The sequence below is a fragment of the Myxine glutinosa genome, chromosome 8 (assembly GCF_964187855.1).
Source record: "Myxine glutinosa chromosome 8, kmMyxGlut1.1, whole genome shotgun sequence".
Lineage (NCBI taxonomy): Eukaryota > Metazoa > Chordata > Myxini > Myxiniformes > Myxinidae > Myxine > Myxine glutinosa.
Genome location: NC_136268.1, coordinates 163,546,909 through 163,565,162, shown reverse-complemented (window position 1 = coordinate 163,565,162; position 18,254 = coordinate 163,546,909). Strand labels below are relative to the sequence as shown.

The 18,254-nt window shown below is 49.6% G+C and overlaps 1 protein-coding gene across 1 annotated transcript in view; it reads right to left on the bottom strand.

Moving 5' to 3' along the window:
• The window catches only part of LOC137433231 (glutamate receptor ionotropic, delta-1), an 889,585-nt gene that overhangs the window by 509,913 nt on the left and 361,418 nt on the right, over positions 1-18,254 (bottom strand). The gene's annotated exons all lie outside the window — the stretch shown is intronic.

Sequence of the window (18,254 nt, the reverse complement as noted above, 5' to 3'; positions counted from 1 at the left end):
TTACTTTCTATGTTATACAAATGATTCATAACCATAATAATTTGCAACATCATGGCTCATTGATAAATCATGACCTCCTGGCTGCGTTTTAATGGATGGCATTTACTGTTGTCCAATGATGGACCAATGGAGGATTCATAATGAAAAAGAAAAGACAACCCTGGCAGGTTAGGTGTGCATTTGCATCAGGACCATGTGTGTAATATCATCCATTAACTTGTGCCATTAGTTATAAATCCGTTTACGCCTCGGTGTCGACATTTACCAGCCAAGGTCATCACACATGAATTCAGCAATATTGATATAAATGCTATTTGCCGTATGCTCTGTTCCTGCATCCAAAACAATATAACAACATAACAGTGCGTTGAAGCAGCCTGGCCATAAAATGATCATCACCATGACATATGTCCGGCTGTTTCCTGATCAGGTTGCCATTTGTAGCTCAGTAGTTGCTGAATGCTGATGAATTTGGCAAAACTGACTCCGACAGCATTTGCACAAGTCGACCTGAGATGGAAAATAATTATGCTTATTGCAATCTTGAGTTCAATGATGTGCTGCTAAATACGAAGGGAATTATTATGCTATATGAGCCCCCGTTGGACTTGGTCTGAAACGAGGGCTTATGGATTGGGTCTCGTCTGTCCGTCCATCGGTCCGTGCGCGTGTGTTTGTGCGTGCGACCGCAACCATATCTGAGAGATGTGTTGACCGATTTTGTTCATACTTGGTAAAAAGACAATACATGATAATATACATAAGCATGAAGAAACTGCGCTCCAACGCGAGTCGAAAGAATTGACGCGACCAAAGACGGAATTCGTCCGAGTTGCTTTATTGAAACAAAACAGCTCAGGTATTCTGACAAGCCCGTTTATCGGGCAGCAATATATTGTAACGAATTTGAGAAGTGTAACAGTTTTGGAGAAGTGTAACAGTTTTGGAGAAGTGTAACAATTTTGGAGAAAGTGTAACGAATGTGAAAAGTATGGTTTTGTTGTGTGTAACACCCTCGTAATGTAAATAATGGTCGCAGCCGTCCTCCTAGTTAATTCCATGAAACTTACACACAGGCCACGATATATCTTTTTAAATAGTTTATTTCCTTATTCCATGTAGGCTAAATATGTGTTTCCCACTAGATTGACTCTGCATTGTATCAAACGAGCGTAGGCCCCTTTCAATTTCCCCAATCATCTCCGCTCTCCAAAGTTCCTTTCAAAAGCGGTGCGAGTGGTGTTCAATCCCGCAAGCCGCCATTGCCCATGTGCTCATCTCGGAGAAGAGGGGGGTAGGAGCCGCCAACTCACAGGCATGGCACGTCGTCATGATCAAAGGAGGAATCGGACAGCCCTAACAGCCAACCAGCACCGCGGTTAGCGACCCGGTAGGCGTGCCCTCGCAGCCGGCGGCTTGATTCCGCCACCAGCACCGCGGTTAGCGACCCGGTAGGCGTGCCCTCGCAGCCGGCGGCTTGATTCCGCCCCGAGTAATAAAAGCGACTGGGAGGGACTGCTTCAGGAGAGGAGAGAAGAGGTGACATGCGAGAGGAGCTGTGAGCTGAGCTGTGAGCGGTGAGATGAGAGACGCTCCAAGCCAAAAAGGAGAGGTACTTGGAGAGGAAACCAGCTTTGGAGAGACGCGCTGAGAGGAGGGAGACGGCTCCACCAGAAGGAGAGGAGCAGGTGTGACCGAGCCAGCGCGTGACGTCTACAGCATCAGCAGCGTCGACGCAACCGAGGGTTTTCCCGCCAAAAACGCGAAGAATTGGGAGCTGCTACCTCCAGCCCTGCCGGTTGCAGGGACCTGACCCTGCCTCCCTCTCCAGCAACCCACCTCCGCCATCCCTGCCTGCAATTTCCCCCGTGTAAGTGTGAACGTCGTCTGTCTTGAATGTTGTCCTGGGGTTAAGTAAATTGAATAGTATAAGTTAACGATTCACTGTGTGACTGCTTCTTCCATCCATTGCTTGTGTGTGTATAATAAATCTGTTCTTCCTCCGTACTCTGTCTTCTTCTCTTTTCCTTCTCTTTCGGTCGCTTTAGAGGTTTCCCGATTGAATATCTGTGGTGCGATCTGGTCAACGTCGGGTGGAATCGGGCCAATTGGGGATCCTGTAACGGTCGCGGTTGGACCATCCGCTCGGCCCATCATAACATCGAAACCGCGATCCGTAACAATATATACACATTTATGTCGGGAAGTTTGCCCGGCAAAAGCTATACCGGGCATGCCCGGGTATCAAGGGCAAGCCTTGGAAAGGCGAGTCTGGACCTGCCCGGGCGTGTTTGGCTGCGGCCTGGCAAGTCGAGGCTGGGCGTGCCCGGGCGCTCTGGACGAGCACTGGAAAGGCGATAGCGGGCATGCCCGGACGCTCTGGGCGAGCCCTGGAAAGGCGATAGCGGGCATGCCCGGACGCTCTGGGCGAGCCCTGGAAAGGCGATAGCGGGCATGCCCGGACGCTCTGGGCGAGCCCTGGAAAGGCGATAGCGGGCATGCCCGGACGCTCTGGGCGAGCCCTGGAAAGGCGAGAGCGGGCATGCCCAGGAAAGACGAGACCGGGCGTGCCCAGGAGGTTCGGGCGTGCCCGGGAACAGTGAGTCCGGGCATGCCCAGGAGAGGTGCGTCTGGCCGTGTTCTGGCCGGTGCAAGGCGATTGTGTGCATCCAGCGGTAACCGCTACACACGCCCCTCCAGAATCGACCTGCACCGGCAGGGTCAATTTAAGGGGGGTCCGGATGACCCGGCCGAAGCGACCCCTGGAGGGTCGTGGGGAGGGGTCCGACGTGGTGGTGGGTGGTCGAGCGGGGGGAACTGTGGACGGGGGGCGGCCTCGCCATGGAGGAAGGGCCAACCGTGGTGGTCGGTCGACGTCCATGTGCGCCGGTTTGAGGCGGTCCACAGAAATGCGGTCCGGCCGGCCGCCGAAGTCGACGAAGAAAGACTTGTCGCCCCGTCGCAGGACCTGGAAGGGCCCGTCGTACGGCGGCCGGAGTGGCCCCCGGTGCGTGTCATGACGCACAAAGACGTACTCCGCTGTGCAAAGCGCCGGGGGGACGTAGGACTGGGGGCCACCGTGGCGGGACGTCGGCACGGGGGCAAATCGTCGGGCGGCCTCCTGGAGGTCCGAGCGCTGGCGAGCGGCGCACCAGGGACTGGTAGCGTCGGGCACGAATTCGCCCGGGACGCGGAGCGGCTGGCCGTAGACGAGCTCGGCGGCGGACGCCTGGAGGTCTTCCTTGGGGGCCGTGCGAAGGCCCAAAAGGACCCACGGCAGCCAGTCGGCCCAACCGTCGTCCTGAAGGCCGGCCATGAGTGCGGCCTTCATGGAGCGGTGAAACCGCTCGCACAACCCGTTGGCTTAGGGGTGGTAGGCCGTGGTGCGGTGCAGCATGACCCCCAACGAACGGGCGACCGCGCCCCAAAGCTCAGACGTGAACTGTGGGCCGCAGTCGGACGAGATGTCCGCTGGTGCGCCGAAGCGCGTGACCCAGGTGGCGATGAACGCCTGCGCCACGTCGGCGGTGGTGGTGGAGGCGAGGGGCACGGCCTCCGGCCACCTGGTGGTCCTGTCCACCATGGTGAGCAGGTGGGTGAACCCCCGCGAGGGGGGCAGGGGACCCACCAGGTCCACGTGGACGTGGTCGAAACGCCGTTCAGGCACGGCGAAAGGTGCCAGCGGGGCCTGGGTGTGGCGGTGGACCTTGACCCGCTGGCAGGCCGTGCAGGCGTTGGCCCAGTCGCGGATGTTTCATCGAAGGCCGTGCCAGACGAAACGCGCCGACACCAGCTTCTGAGAAGCTTTCCGGCCCGGGTGAGAAAGGCCGTGGATGGAGGCGAAGATGCGGCGCTGCCAGGAAACGGGCACAATGGGGCGAGGCTGACCCTGGGAGACGTCGCAGAGCAGGACGGTGCCCGCGAAGGGAATGTCGGCCAGGCGGAGGCCCGTGTCCGCCGCACGGAGTGCCTGCACCGAGGCGTCGGTGGTCTGGTCGGCCGCCATGAGCGCGAAGTCCACGCCGAGGTGGACCGCGTTCGCGCTGGCCCGAGAAAGACAGTCGGCCACGGCGTTGTCTTTGCCGGCGACGTGCCCGATGTCCGTGGTGAACTCAGACACGGCGGAGAGGTGGCGCTGCTGGCGGGCCGACCACAGCTCCGTGACCTTAGCCATTGCGTAGACCAACGGCTTGTGGTCGACGAAAGCCGTGAACGGGCGGCCCTCCAGGAGGTGTCGGAAATGGCGAACGGCCAGGAATAGCCCGAGCAGCTCGCGGTCGAACGTGCTGTAGTTTAACTCGTTCGGCCGGAGTTGCCGGCTGAAAAAAGCGAGTGCCTGCCAAACCCCGTCCACCCATTGCTCATGGACGGTGCCCACCGCGTAGTTGGAGGCGTCCGTAGTGAGGGCAATGGGCGCGTTGAGCACCGGGTGAGCCAGCAGCGTTGTGTCGGCGAGGGCCCATTTGGCGCTGGCGAAGGCCGCGTCCATGGCCGTGGACCAAACAATGTCATGCTTGGCCGGCTTGCCCCAGAGGGCCTCGTAAAGGGGCCGCATGAGCTGAGCAGCGCGGGGCACGAATCGGTGATAAAAATTCACCATGCCGAGGAACTCTTGGAGGGCCTTGATGGAACGGGGACGCGGGAACGTGGTGATGGCCTCGACCTTGGCCGGCAGCGGCACGGCCCCGGTTCTGGTGATGCGGTGGCCCAAAAAGTCGACGGTCATCGCGCCGAAGTGGCATTTGACCGGGTTGACAATTAAGCCGTGCTCGCTGAGGCGACCGAACAATGTTCGGAGGTGGAGGAGGTGCTCGGCGCGGGACGTGCTGGCGACGAGGATATCGTCCAGATAGACGAAAAGAAACGGCAGGTTGCGCAGCACGCCGTCCATCAAGCGCTGGAACGCCTGGGCCGCGTTCTTGAGGCCAAACGGCATCCGCAAAAATTCGAACAGGCCGAACGGCGTGATGACGGCCGTCTTCGGGACGTCGGCCGCCCGGACAGGTACCTGGTGGTAGCCCCGTATCAGGTCAATTTTCGAAAAGATGACCCGTCCCGCCAAACGGGCGGAAAAGTCCTGAATATGCGGGATCGGGTACCTGTCGGGGGTGGTAGCGTCGTTGAGACGGCGGTAGTCGCCACACGGGCGCCATCCACCCCCCGGCTTTGGCACGATGTGCAGTGGCGAGGCCCACGCGCTATCGGAGCGCCGCACGATGCCGAGGTGCTCCAACGCGTCGAACTCGGCCTTCGCCACGGCGAGCTTGGCCGGGTCGAGGCGGCGGGCCCTGGCGTAGACCGGAGGGCCCGTAGTGGGTATGTGGTGCTCGATCCCGTGCCGCACCGCGACGGCCGAAAACGTCGGCCGCGTGAGGGCCGGGAATTCCGCGAGCAGGCGAGCGAACTCGTTTGCTGCCGGGAGGGCGCACGCCAGTTTGGTCGGCGCGGAGCTGCTCATTGTGCACGCCAGGGAGCTGAAGGTCTCGGCGTTGACAAGGCGACGACGTTTGACGTCGACCAGCAGCCCGTGCGCGCAGAGGAAGTCGGCGCCCAGCAAAGCCATGGGGACGCAGGCGGTCACAAAAGTCCATTGAAAACGCTGGCTGCCGAAGCAGAGGGTGACGACGCGTGGGCCGAAAGTGCGTATGGCCGAGCCATTAGCAGCGACCAAAGAGGGGCCGCAAACGGCGTCCCGCCTGTCCTGCTCGGAGGCGGGTATGACGCTCAGTTGGGCGCCGGTGTCACACAGGAAACGCCGCCCAGACACTTTGTCCCGAATAAACAGCAAGTTGCCCGAGTGGCCGGCGCTCATGGCTGGGAAGGAACGCCGGCCCGGCCGTTTCCCGACCTGCCGAAAGTGCACGGGGGCCGGCATGTCCGAGCCTTGTGTCCGAACCTGGCGTGGTAATAACACCACGCCCGGTCAGGTGGAGGCCCCGGCCGTCGTGTCGGAAGCGGGCGGTGCGGCGTGGCGGCCGCCAGTTGCACCGGCAGTTCGGCCTCCAACCGCGCAGGGCGCTCGGGCGTCGTGGGCGTCGCCTCGGACGGCGGCGGGCTCCAGGTAACCGCGCCGATGTGCTGGCCCGCCGAGGAGATCTTATCGGCTTCCCTGGCAAGGGCGCGGGAATCCGTGATCAACGTGCCAGCCAGGGCGAGGCGTACCGGGTGAGGCAGCTGGCGAAGGAACAGCTCGCGGAACAGAAAATCCGGAGAGTGCTCACCGAGCAACGAGAGCATATAGTCCATGCGCTCGGACGGGCGCGTGTCGCCGAGCTCGGGCAGAGCGAGCAGGCGCCGTGCGCGTGCTGCCGGTGAGAAGGCGAAAGCGTCGAGGAGGAGTGTCTTCAGCGCGTCGTATTTGTCAGCAGCCGGCGGGTGCTCGAGGAGGCTCAAGGCGCGGGCCGCGGTGGCGGAACCGAGCGCCGCCACAACATGGTGGAAGCGGGTGTCGTCCGCGGTGATGCCTCGCAGGGCGAACTGAGAGTCCGCCTGAGCGAACCAAACAGCCGCGTGAGCCTCCCAGAAGGTAGGCAGTTTAAGCGTCACTGCCGTATCCATGTCGGTAGGTCACCAATGAAGAAACTGCGCTCCAACGCGAGTCGAAAGAATTGACGCGACCAAAGACGGAATTCGTCCAAGTTGCTTTATTGAAACAAAACAGCTCAGGTATTCTGACAAGCCCGTTTATCGGGCAGCAATATATATACACATTTATGTCGGGAAGTTTGCCCGGCAAAAGCTATACCGGGCATGCCCGGGTTTCAAGGGCGAGCCTTGGAAAGGCGAGTCTGGACCTGCCCGGGCGTGTTTGGCTGCGGCCTGGCAAGTCGAGGCTGGGCGTGCCCGGGCGCTCTGGACGAGCACTGGAAAGGCGATAGCGGGCATGCCCGGACGCTCTGGGCGAGCCCTGGAAAGGCGATAGCGGGCATGCCCGGACGCTCTGGGCGAGCCCTGGAAAGGCGATAGCGGGCATGCCCGGACGCTCTGGGCGAGCCCTGGAAAGGCGATAGCGGGCATGCCCGGACGCTCTGGGCGAGCTCTGGAAAGGCGAGAGCGGGCATGCCCGGGAAAGACGAGACCGGGCGTGCCCGGGAGGTTCGGGCGTGCCCGGGAACAGTGAGTCCGGGCATGCCCGGGAGAGGCGCGTCTGGCCGTGTTCTGGCCGGTGCAAGGCGATTGTGTGCATCCAGCGGTAACCGCTACAAGCACATCATTTTGTTTCGCGATACAATCAAAGATGGCCGACTGGTGGACATTTTAGTTGTAAAAAAACCCGATGTTGAACACGTCCTCAAACATTTGTTGGACGTGGCTGCATGGGCCGAATTTGTTCAAACTTGGCACAAGCATGATACATAATGGCATACACGTGCACCTCACTTTACTTTGCGAACTGATCAAAGATGGCCGACCTCTAGACTGGCAGCCATTTTAGTTGTAAAAAACCCAATGTTGAACACGTCCCCAAACATTTTCCGGACATGCATTTACTGATCTTGTTCAAACTTGGCACACAGATTAATGAATGATGGCTTACAAATGCACATCATTTTTTTCGAGATCAGATCCAAGATGGCCGCCTGGCGGATATTTTGTTACTTAAACGTGTCCCCAAACATTTATTGAACATGCGTGGTCCGATTTTGTTCAAACTTTGCACCAGCACAGTACATGATAGTATACACAAGCACTCACTTTATTTTGTGAACTGATCAAAGATGGCCGACTTGTAGAATGGCGGCCATTTTAGTTGTAACATCCCAATATTGACCATTTTAGCTCTTTCACGAGCCTCGATCTTGTATACAAAAAAAAAAATGTCCTCAACCATTTCTTGGACATGTATTTACCGATCTTGTGAAAACTTGGCACACAGATAATGAAAGATGGGTCATTAAAAGGTGATTCGTCTGGTAGATGGCACCTACAATAAAAAGGTGATTTGTCTGGGACGTTTGATCCCTGGGAAAATAAAACGAATTCATGATGTTGTTTTTCAGTGAATAATTGTGCATATTATGACAATTAACGATGGGTTGTTACCAGTAAACAAAATGTTTCAGGAAAAATATTTTTTGTACCCATTGACTGTCAATAAACGATCACTGTACTTACTGTAACATATTCCAGTTTTGTTGTTCAACTACAGTCCGCGAAGAGACCGATTAAATGCTAGTATATACTACACAGTATTAACAAACATATTTGGACTGTAAATGATTAGGAAGGGTAAATTACCAAATGCTAATGTAACTTGTAACCCACTCAATAAATTGCTACTTACAAACAGAAACACCCACCTGGTTTAAATCCCAAAAACGATGGTGAATGAACAACTCCATTTGTTCCTTTTTTCTCCTGTCTGTGTTTTTTCCCCTGTCTGTGTTTTTTCCCCTGTCTGTGATTTTTCTCCTGTCTGTGATTTTTCTCCTGTCTGTGTTTTTTCTCCTGTCTGTGTTTTTTCTCCTGTCTGTGTTTTTTCTCCTGTCTGTGTTTTTTCTCCTGTCTGTGTTTTTTCTCCTGTCTGTGTTTTTTCCCCTGTCTGTGTTTTTTCTCCTGTCTGTGTTTTTTCTCCTGTCTGTGTTTTTTCTCCTGTCTGTGTTTTTTCTCCTGTCTGTGTTTTTTCTCCTGTCTGTGTTTTTTCTCCTGTCTGTGTTTTTTCTCCTGTCTGTGTTTTTTCTCCTGTCTGTGTTTTTTCTCCTGTCTGTGTTTTTTCTCCTGTCTGTGTTTTTTCTCCTGTCTGTGTTTTTTCTCCTGTCTGTGTTTTTTCTCCTGTCTGTGTTTTTTCTCCTGTCTGTGATTTTTCTCCTGTCTGTGATTTTTCTCCTGTCTGTGTTTTTTCTCCTGTCTGTGTTTTTTCCCCTGTCTGTGTTTTTTTCCCCTGTCTGTGTTTTTTCTCCTGTCTGTTTTTTCTCATGTCTTTGTTTTTTTCCCCTGTCTGTGTTTTTTCTCCTGTCTGTGGAAGCTGATCTATCTGACTCTTTCCTCCAGAGCTTCATGTAGCCAGTTCACCGCCACCTAATGTCATTATTTGCTGGCGATGGACTCAAATGGCTGCATGAATCTCTGGAGGGAAGAGTCAGATTGACCCAATTCTTCCTCACAATATTGATACCCACATTAACCCTTCCAAACCTAACGCTCATACTTGTCAAGTTGCTGTGTGTATCTTCCCTTCTCTTTTCTTGTTCATACATTCGGTGCTTATTGAGGCCAACAGGGGCCGCACTGTCACACCGTTAGTTTGGTTCTTTTTAACTCTTTGTCACCTTGTGCTCTGCCTCACTGTTTATAACACTTTGTTTCGATTTTGGATATAAATCAGGAAGAATACAGCACCATTCCTCCTTCAGATTAAGTGCAAGCCTCAAGCTGAACTTAAAGGCATCCCAGAATGGTCCAAGGTTGTTTATGTTGATACCTTTGGACTCGACATTGAAGATGTTCAATGTTGTTTATGTTGATACCTTTGGATTAGACATTGAAGATGTTCAATGTTGTTTACGTTTATACCTTTGGACTAGACATTGAAGATGTTCAATGTTGTTTATGTTGATACCTTTGGACTCGACATTGAAGATGTTCAATGTTGTTTACGTTTATACCTTTGGACTAGACATTGAAGATGTTCAACGATGTTTAAGTTTATACCTTTGGACTAGACTAGACAATGAATATGTTCAACGTTGTTTACGTTTATACCTTTGGACTAGACATTGAAGATGTTCAACGATGTTTACGTTTATACCTTTGGACTAGACTAGACAATGAATATGTTCAACGTTGTTTACGTTTATACCTTTGGACTAGACATTGAAGATGTTCAACGATGTTTACGTTTATACCTTTGGACTAGACTAGACAATGAAGATGTTCAACGTTGTTTACGTTTATACCTTTGGACTCGACATTGAAGATGTTCAATGTTGTTTATGTTGATACCTTTGGATTAGACATTGAAGATGTTCAATGTTGTTTACGTTTATACCTTTGGACTAGACATTGAAGATGTTCAATGTTGTTTATGTTGATACCTTTGGACTAGACTAGACAATGAATATGTTCAACGTTGTTTACGTTTATACCTTTGGAATAGACAATGAAGATGTTCAACATTTTTTTAGTTTATACCTTTGGACTAGACTAGACAATGAAGATGTTCAACGTTGTTTACGTTTATACCTTTGGACTAGACATTGAAGATGTTCAACGATGTTTACGTTTATACCTTTGGACTAGACATTGAAGATGTTCAACGATGTTTAAGTTTATACCTTTGGACTAGACTAGACAATGAATATGTTCAACGTTGTTTACGTTTATACCTTTGGACTAGACATTGAAGATGTTCAACGATGTTTACGTTTATACCTTTGGACTAGACTAGACAATGAAGATGTTCAACGTTGTTTACGTTTATACCTTTGGACTAGACATTGAAGATGTTCAACGATGTTTACGTTTATACCTTTGGACTAGACATTGAAGATGTTCAACGATGTTTACGTTTATACTTTTGGACTGGACAATGAAGATGTTAAACGATCTTTACGTTTATACCTTTGAACTGGACAATGAAGATGTTCAACGATGTTTACGTTTATACCTTTTGTGGTGAAATTGTATCCAAGTTGCGACCCAGGCTATTACCGCTTCTATCCACGACGTGGCTACTATAAGAACTTAGCCCCGAGACGTGAAGCGCAGTCCTGAGACATTTATCATGCTGTATCCACGCGTATGCTTAGAATGGTAAGGGAACTACTTTTCATGTCGCTTGCTCGCATGCTTGATTATGATACTCTTATTGCTCATATGCTTGACATATATTGATCCTATGATTGCTAATTCTCTTTCAGATATTGCTGGTGTTCGATACAGATTAAACTCACCTTCTGAGACCCTGTTGTATACTCAAAGGCAAAAGTTATTGTGACACACAAACAACAAACAGAATCAGTGTTAAATTTTTACTGCCACGGATGAAATGTTATTACATGGAAAGACAAATGTTTCAAGGTATGGTAACGATCAACAGTCCATAAGAACAGTGCACCTGGCATATGCAAATGAGCCACAACACAAGAGGGGGTTCACAAGCAAGTTCACACAGTCAGTAGCGAGTGTGTCCACCTTGTGCATTGATGCAGGCCTGGCACCTCCGCCTCATTGAGGCCACTAAACGTCGATGAAAGTCCTTGGGAAGATCATTCCATATCCGAGGAAGGATTTGGCGGAGTTCCTGCAGCGTTTTTGGAGGATTCGGATGATGTCGTAAACGTCGCTCCATTTCATCCCAGACGTGTTCAATGGGTGACAAATCAGGGGATCTTGCAGGCCAGGGTAACACATTAACATTGTTCTGATTAAGATACTGCTGTACAACTCGAGCAACGTGTGGTCTGGCGTTATTGTGTTGAAACGTCACTCTAGGGCCGTTCTGTTGCAAAAACGGTAAAGCGGCCATTTGCAAAATCTCGTCTTGGTACCTCACAGCATTCAAGTTCCCCTCAATCACAATCATTGGCGTTCTTGCTGCAGCTGTTATCCCACCCCAGATCATAACGCCCCCACCTCCAAAACGATCCCCTTCCAGAACACATGGCCTGATGTAACTTTCATCTGTGCACCTGTAGACACGTGTCCTACCGTCAGCTCGGTGAAGCTGTGCCAAATGGTGTTTCTATGGACGTTGAATCGACGAGCAACATCACGCTGCGAGGTACCAGACTGAAGCACACCTATAGCTCTCCATCTGTCATTTTCCCCAAGGCGTGGCATGTCGAACTTGTTCCAGAACGATGAATAGAGGTGTTTTTCTGACTTCTGCACTTCTTAAGACTGCATTGAGTGGAAATGATAAGCGTCTGGTTGTCTGGCCTTTTAAAGTGAACATTGCTGGCCATTTTTCTCGAATATGTCATGCTTCTTGCAAATTTCGTGCAATTCGAACAACAACTGCTTGGTTGCGTTTCTTCGACCATTTTAACACACTCTTTCTCTGGTTCAAATCCAAAAATTCATTCACAAGATTACCAATGAAAAAATTCCATGTCACAATAACTTTTGCCTCTGAGTATAGATCTGATTATTTTCTGTATCGGACTACTGCCATCATCCAAGATCAACATGACCCACAAGCTTTTACAGTTGCCCACGTTTGGAGCGGACCCACAAACTGTGGAAACTCCGAGCCAGCTCAAGCACTGGCTCAGTCTGCTGACCAGATACCTGCAAGGGCATACCGACATCACAGACGATGTGAGGCGTGCAGTGCTGAACTCCCATGTGACCCACGTCGTTCACGACTACATATCTCATTGTGCGACATTCAACGATGCCGTGACTGAGCTGCGCGCCATCTATATCAAGCCGTGGAATGTTATTCACATGCGATACCAGCTCGCCTCCAGGAAGCAGGATGCTTTGGAGTCCCTCACTCATTTCACCCAAGAATTGCGGCGTCTTGGCAAAGAATGTGCGCATGAGACCCGAACCCACCAGCAAATGTGTGACGATTTGATACGTGACGCATTTATTTCTGGTCTTTACTCTACTAGCATCCGGCGACGTCTGCTGGAAGAGCCGAACCTGACACTGAAACAGGCCCTCAATCAAGGTATTGTGCTTTACGAAGCACAGGCACAATCTGAGGTGTACGGTCGGCCTTACATTACAGCAGGGCTCACTGACGAGCGGTGCTCGGAGACCGAAGCTGCTACAGAGTTTGCTGCTCCCGACGCACAGCCCGCGGCGGCTGAGGCACTCGGAGCCGAAGGTACGAGCCTCGCCGCGACTACCTTGGCTGGGAGCAACGCTAAGTGCTTCTTCTGCGGAAATAGAAATCATCTCCGTACTGCGTGCCTGGCACGCGAAGTTTCTTGTCATACTTGTGGCAGGAAGGGACACTTTGCCAAAGTATGCCGATCGGGGCGCACGCGGCGCACCCAACCAACATTGGCTGGCATCAACTCGATGCGTATGGCACGCGCATCACCACTGGCCATTCCAGCGCAGCCTGGACCTCAGGGGCTGACCAGAGCCATCGTCCCAGTCCTGATTGAGGGGCAGACTTCTGGAGCTTTGGTCGACACGGGATAGACCGAGAGCTACATCGATATGGGCCTCGTCCGCCGTCATGGCTGGCCTATCCTGGGGTGATCGCACAGAATCTATATGGCATCGCAATCTTTATGGATGCGAACGAAGGGCGAATGTCGTGTGAAGCTAGTTATTAATGGTAAAATGTACCCTGATGTTCGCCTAATGGTACTGCCCACCTTATGCGCCGAAGTTCTATTAGGGCACGATTTTCTTGAGCGCCAAGGTCGCTTAGAAATGACATTTGGGGGAGATGACACGCTCTCGCTATGCGCCCTGGCAGGTATGTCTATTGAACCGATGACTCTATTTCCGAACATGACTTCGGATTGCGCCCCAATCGCGATCAAATCCCGGTGCTACTCCCTGGCTGATACTCAATTCATTTCTGAGGAGACGAGCAAACTCCTCCGCGAAGGCATAATCGAGCCCAGCCGCTCTCCTTGGCGTGCGCAAGTTTTGGTCGTGCGGTCCGAAAATCATCGCAAGCGCATGGTAATCGATTATTCGCAGACCATCAATCGGTTTACTCTTCTGGATGCCTACCCGCTACCAGGATTGGATTCTTTGGTTCGACAGGTCACCCAATATGGCGGGTACAGCACTCTTGATCTCCGGAGTGCGTATCATCAAATCCCTAAAGCTGACAATGACAAAATCGATACAGCTTTTGAATCCGGACAGAGGTTGTATCAATTTACGCGTCACCCTTTCAGCATTCCAAATGGGGTTACTTGCTTCCAGTGGGCCATGGACGACTATTTTTTTTTATTTTTTTTTTTGTATACTGAATAGAGGCTCGTGAAAGAGCTAACATTTATTTCACAAACAAATCAACCAGACAAACAAAATATATAAAAAGAGGGAGCGGAAGACAAGATGGGGAGAGAAGGGGAGGCACACAAACACAACATTTGAGAGCAGGGAGATGTGTGGGAGGGAGAGGGCTTTGGGGGAGGAGGCGTGGGAAGGGGGGGGGTGGGAGAAGTATAAAACACAAGGACACCAAGGACTTCCAGAAAAGAAGTTGGTATTTCAAAAAAGTGGATTTGGGGTGAAATTAGCAGGGGTAGAAAAGATCAAGGTTTTGGATGGGGGAAGATAAGAGATGGTGGTGAACAGCTGTTTTAAAGACCTGGAGGGAGGAGTGGGATTGAAGAGAGTGAGGGAGTTTGTTACAGAGGCGGGAGAAAAGAGGAATGAAAGAGTGAAGGTGAGCAGAGTTTTGGTTTTCGACGTTTTCACATTTCAATTCATCCGGGGCCTTTGGTCAAACCTGATTGATCTGTCCATACAGGTTGCTTCTCCCAAATCAGACTTGATCTGATTAACAGAAACTTTCCTCCTTCAAGATGTTTCTGATTCCTTAATATCTCTCACTGGTCACTTCTTACTGGTCACTTGGTTAATTCAGTGACCCAATATGCAAATTACTGAAATTTCAGGTCAATCGATTGAAAAATTGTGATTTTACGCAACCTTTGACCTTTTGACCAAATTATTAATTTGTCTCCTCCATATTCTCATAATAAAGCTTTGTTGAAAATTTGATGACAAAACTGAAATGGTAAATTGAAATTTCAGGTCAATTGGATGAAAATTGATGATTTTAGGTGACGCTGACCTTTAACCTTTTGACCTTTTGACAAAATTATTAACTTGTCTTCTCCATATTATCATAATAAAGCTTTGTTGATCCAACACAAGCAACACAACATCGTAAACCACAACTTCAAAGTGAAATTTTTAAAAATAACTTTCAGAAAATTAATTAACAATACAACCTAGAATATTTTGGTTGGATAAGTGTTCACCCCCCTCCCCTCCCCCTAACTCCTCCGAGTTAATAACTGGTGGAAGCACATTTGACAGCAATTACAGCTGAGTCTGTTGGTATAGGTCTCTACCAACTTTGCACACCTTCATTGGGCAATATTTGCCCATTCGTCTGTAGAAAACTGTTCAAGCTCAGTCAAGTTGTGTGGGGAGTGTTGAAGGACAGATGATGTTCGCATCATCTTCAAGCATCATCTTCATCATCAAGATCAAGTCATGCAACAGATTTTTGATTGGATTTAGGTCGGGGCTCTGACTGGGCCACTCAAGGACATTTATCTTTTTGTTCCTTAGCCAATCCAGCGTCCAATCCAGCCAACCTTAGCCAAAAACCAGGCTGTATGCTCCGGGTCGTTGTGATGCTGAAAAGTGAACTTCCGTCCAGATTTCAGCTTTCTTGCAGAGGGCAGCAGGTTTTCCTCCAGGAATTTTTGGTATTTTGCTCCATCAATTTTCCCTTCTTTCCTGACAAGTACCCCAGTCCCTGCTGATGAGAAACATCCCCATAACATGATGCTGCCACCACTATGCTTCACAGTAGGGATGGTGTTCTTTGGTTGATGCGCTATGTTGAGTTTGCTCCAAACATAACATTTTGCATTTAGGCCAAAACCACAACTTTTTGCCACATGACTTCAGAATCTCCAGAGTGTTTTTTTGCATACCTCAAATAGGACTCAAGATGGGCATTTTTGAGTAATGGCTTCCTTCTTGCCACCCTATCGTATAGGCCAGACTTGTGTAGTGCCTGAGATATTGTTGTCACATGCACACAGTGACCAGTCTTTGCCATAAAGGCCTGCAGCTCTTCCAAAGTTGTCGTCGGCCTCTTGGCGGTCTCTCTGATCAATCTCCTCCTTTTTGGTCATCCAGTGTGGAGGGACGGCCGTATCTAGGTAGGGTCTTGGTGGTACCATACACCTTCCACTTCTTAATGATAGTGTTGACTGTACTCCAAGGGATATTCAAGGCCTTTGAAATATTTTATACCCATTCCCTGATCTGTGCCTTCCCACAATTTTATCCCAGAGGTCTTTTGAAGGCTCCTTGGTACTCATGGTTGAGTCTTTGCTTTGAAATGCTCTACCCAGGAGAGGAAACCTACAGGAACTGCTGATTTTATTCTGAAATAATCAGAATCACTACAATTAAACACAGGTGGAGGCCAATTAACATGCTGTGTGATTTTTTTTAGGTGATTGGTTATACCTGAACTATTTTAATATTGCTTTTTAAGGGGGTGGGGGATGGACACTTATCCAATCAATATAATCCCGTTTTTAAAAAAAATTCATTTTCTGAAATTTTAATTTAAAACTTTATATAGTCTATAATATAAATTTTACTATAATTCACCAAATGTCCGTCTGTCCGTCCATCCATCCGTCCGTTCCCAGGTACCGCAAAAATGGCTGATCCTATCGCAACAATATTTTGGGTGGGCGATCCTGGGACCCCTTGGAGTAAAAATCTTTTCTTTTCTCTTTTTTCAATTTTTCCAATTTTTCTAATTTTCCAATTTTCCAGTTTTTTCCAAACACGATGGAATAATATTTACCGATATGAACAGTGATGTGGCTTTTATTGAAATGAAATGGCTACTGTTTAGACTTTCAAGAGAATTATGAATCTGCCACGAATGCGGAAGTGGACAGACTATGGCCATGAGCGGGTTTGATAATATCCCAATACAACCGTCATTCAATCGTAATGTTTAATCGTTAAATGTTAATCGTGTTAATCGTTTTGTTAAAGTATCAACTGATGATTGGAATTGAGTGAATACATTTACGATTTTGAATTCGTAATTGTGTTCACCCAACCATACGGAACTTCACATCAGGATTTAAATATGTGTTTATATCACGAATGTTGTTAAAAGTTTATTTTTTTTATATTAATGCTATTTAATTTGCGATTGGAGTTATGCTGTTTGGAATTAAAAAAAGAGATGTCGAGTTCAAGTGAATGACGGAATGCCGTGATGGTTTCTACTTTCTAAACGTGAATTCATGGATCGCCAGATGCAGATTCGCCATTGACTGGGTATGGAACAAACGTACCCGTTTGTTTGCGAACGTGTACGTTTTTCATGGAAGTCCTTCACAAACTTGCTGTCCATGTCTGACGTGCGACTGAAGGTGCTACAGGAATGTGTAATTTATTGTTTTCATGCTTTAGCATTCACGGTTTCTGCATTGTCTGTTTGCTTCTGGCCTCCCACCCGTGCGTAGCACGTGTACCTTACTAGTATATATAATTTCAAAACACACCTGGTCACAAGTATGCCTCACTGACCTGGTCCTCAGTCGAGGCCCTCAGCATCATCCTGTTTCGCCCCTTCAACCCCTTTGAGTACCAGTTCACTGGTAATTCCCTGTTTGTCGTTAAAAGGCGGCAAAAAGGGTTGGCATCAGGAAGGGCATCCGGCCGTAAAACATTGCTTCAAAAAGGGGACCAAAAAACAACAACAACCACGGTTCCCGAAAAAGGCCAACCCCTGCTTTGCGGGGAAAAATGGCCTCTAAAGGTGTTTTTTTTTTTGGTTTTTTTTACCTTGATATGGTCAGCTCAGGTGGGCCAACAGGGACACATACACCTCCACATGCAGCAGCTACACCCGGATGCGTACATACCCCCACCCCCAACCAATGAGAACACAGACTACAACAAAACTGCCTCCACTCCCAGAATCCACAGCCCCTCATCCACTCACTGACATACCAAAAAAACCAAAAAAAAAACCACCTCCAGCCTTACAAAATGCACCACTCAAACAAAAACACATTCATGCAACACACACATCTCATTTTTTCATTTCTGTTCCTCAAAATTCTATCTCTCTCTTTTATTCACAAACACACACACACACACACACACACACACACACACACACACACACACACACACACACACACACTTAATTAATTGTTCAGTATCGGTTGTTCCTAAACTGAAATAATTTAAAGGATTGTTGTAAATGATGTTAATTTCACAACATCCCATATTCAACTTTATTTAAATTGTAAACCTCAAACATAGTTCCTCCACCTAAAGCAAGAATGTTAACCCGTAGGCAACTGACTAGTTTCCCGACTGCATGGATCATCAGCTGGGCACCGTTCTTCCTCAAGGTTTCAATCCTTTCAGCCCAGGGCCTCTCCAAACGGCAGATCCACAACCTCGATAGATGGTACATCAGTAGATCCACAACCTCAGTTGCGTCCAGGCAATCAGTCAACCCAAACACACACACACACACACACACACACACACACACACACACACATCTCCATTTCTCTTCCGCGCTCAGTTAC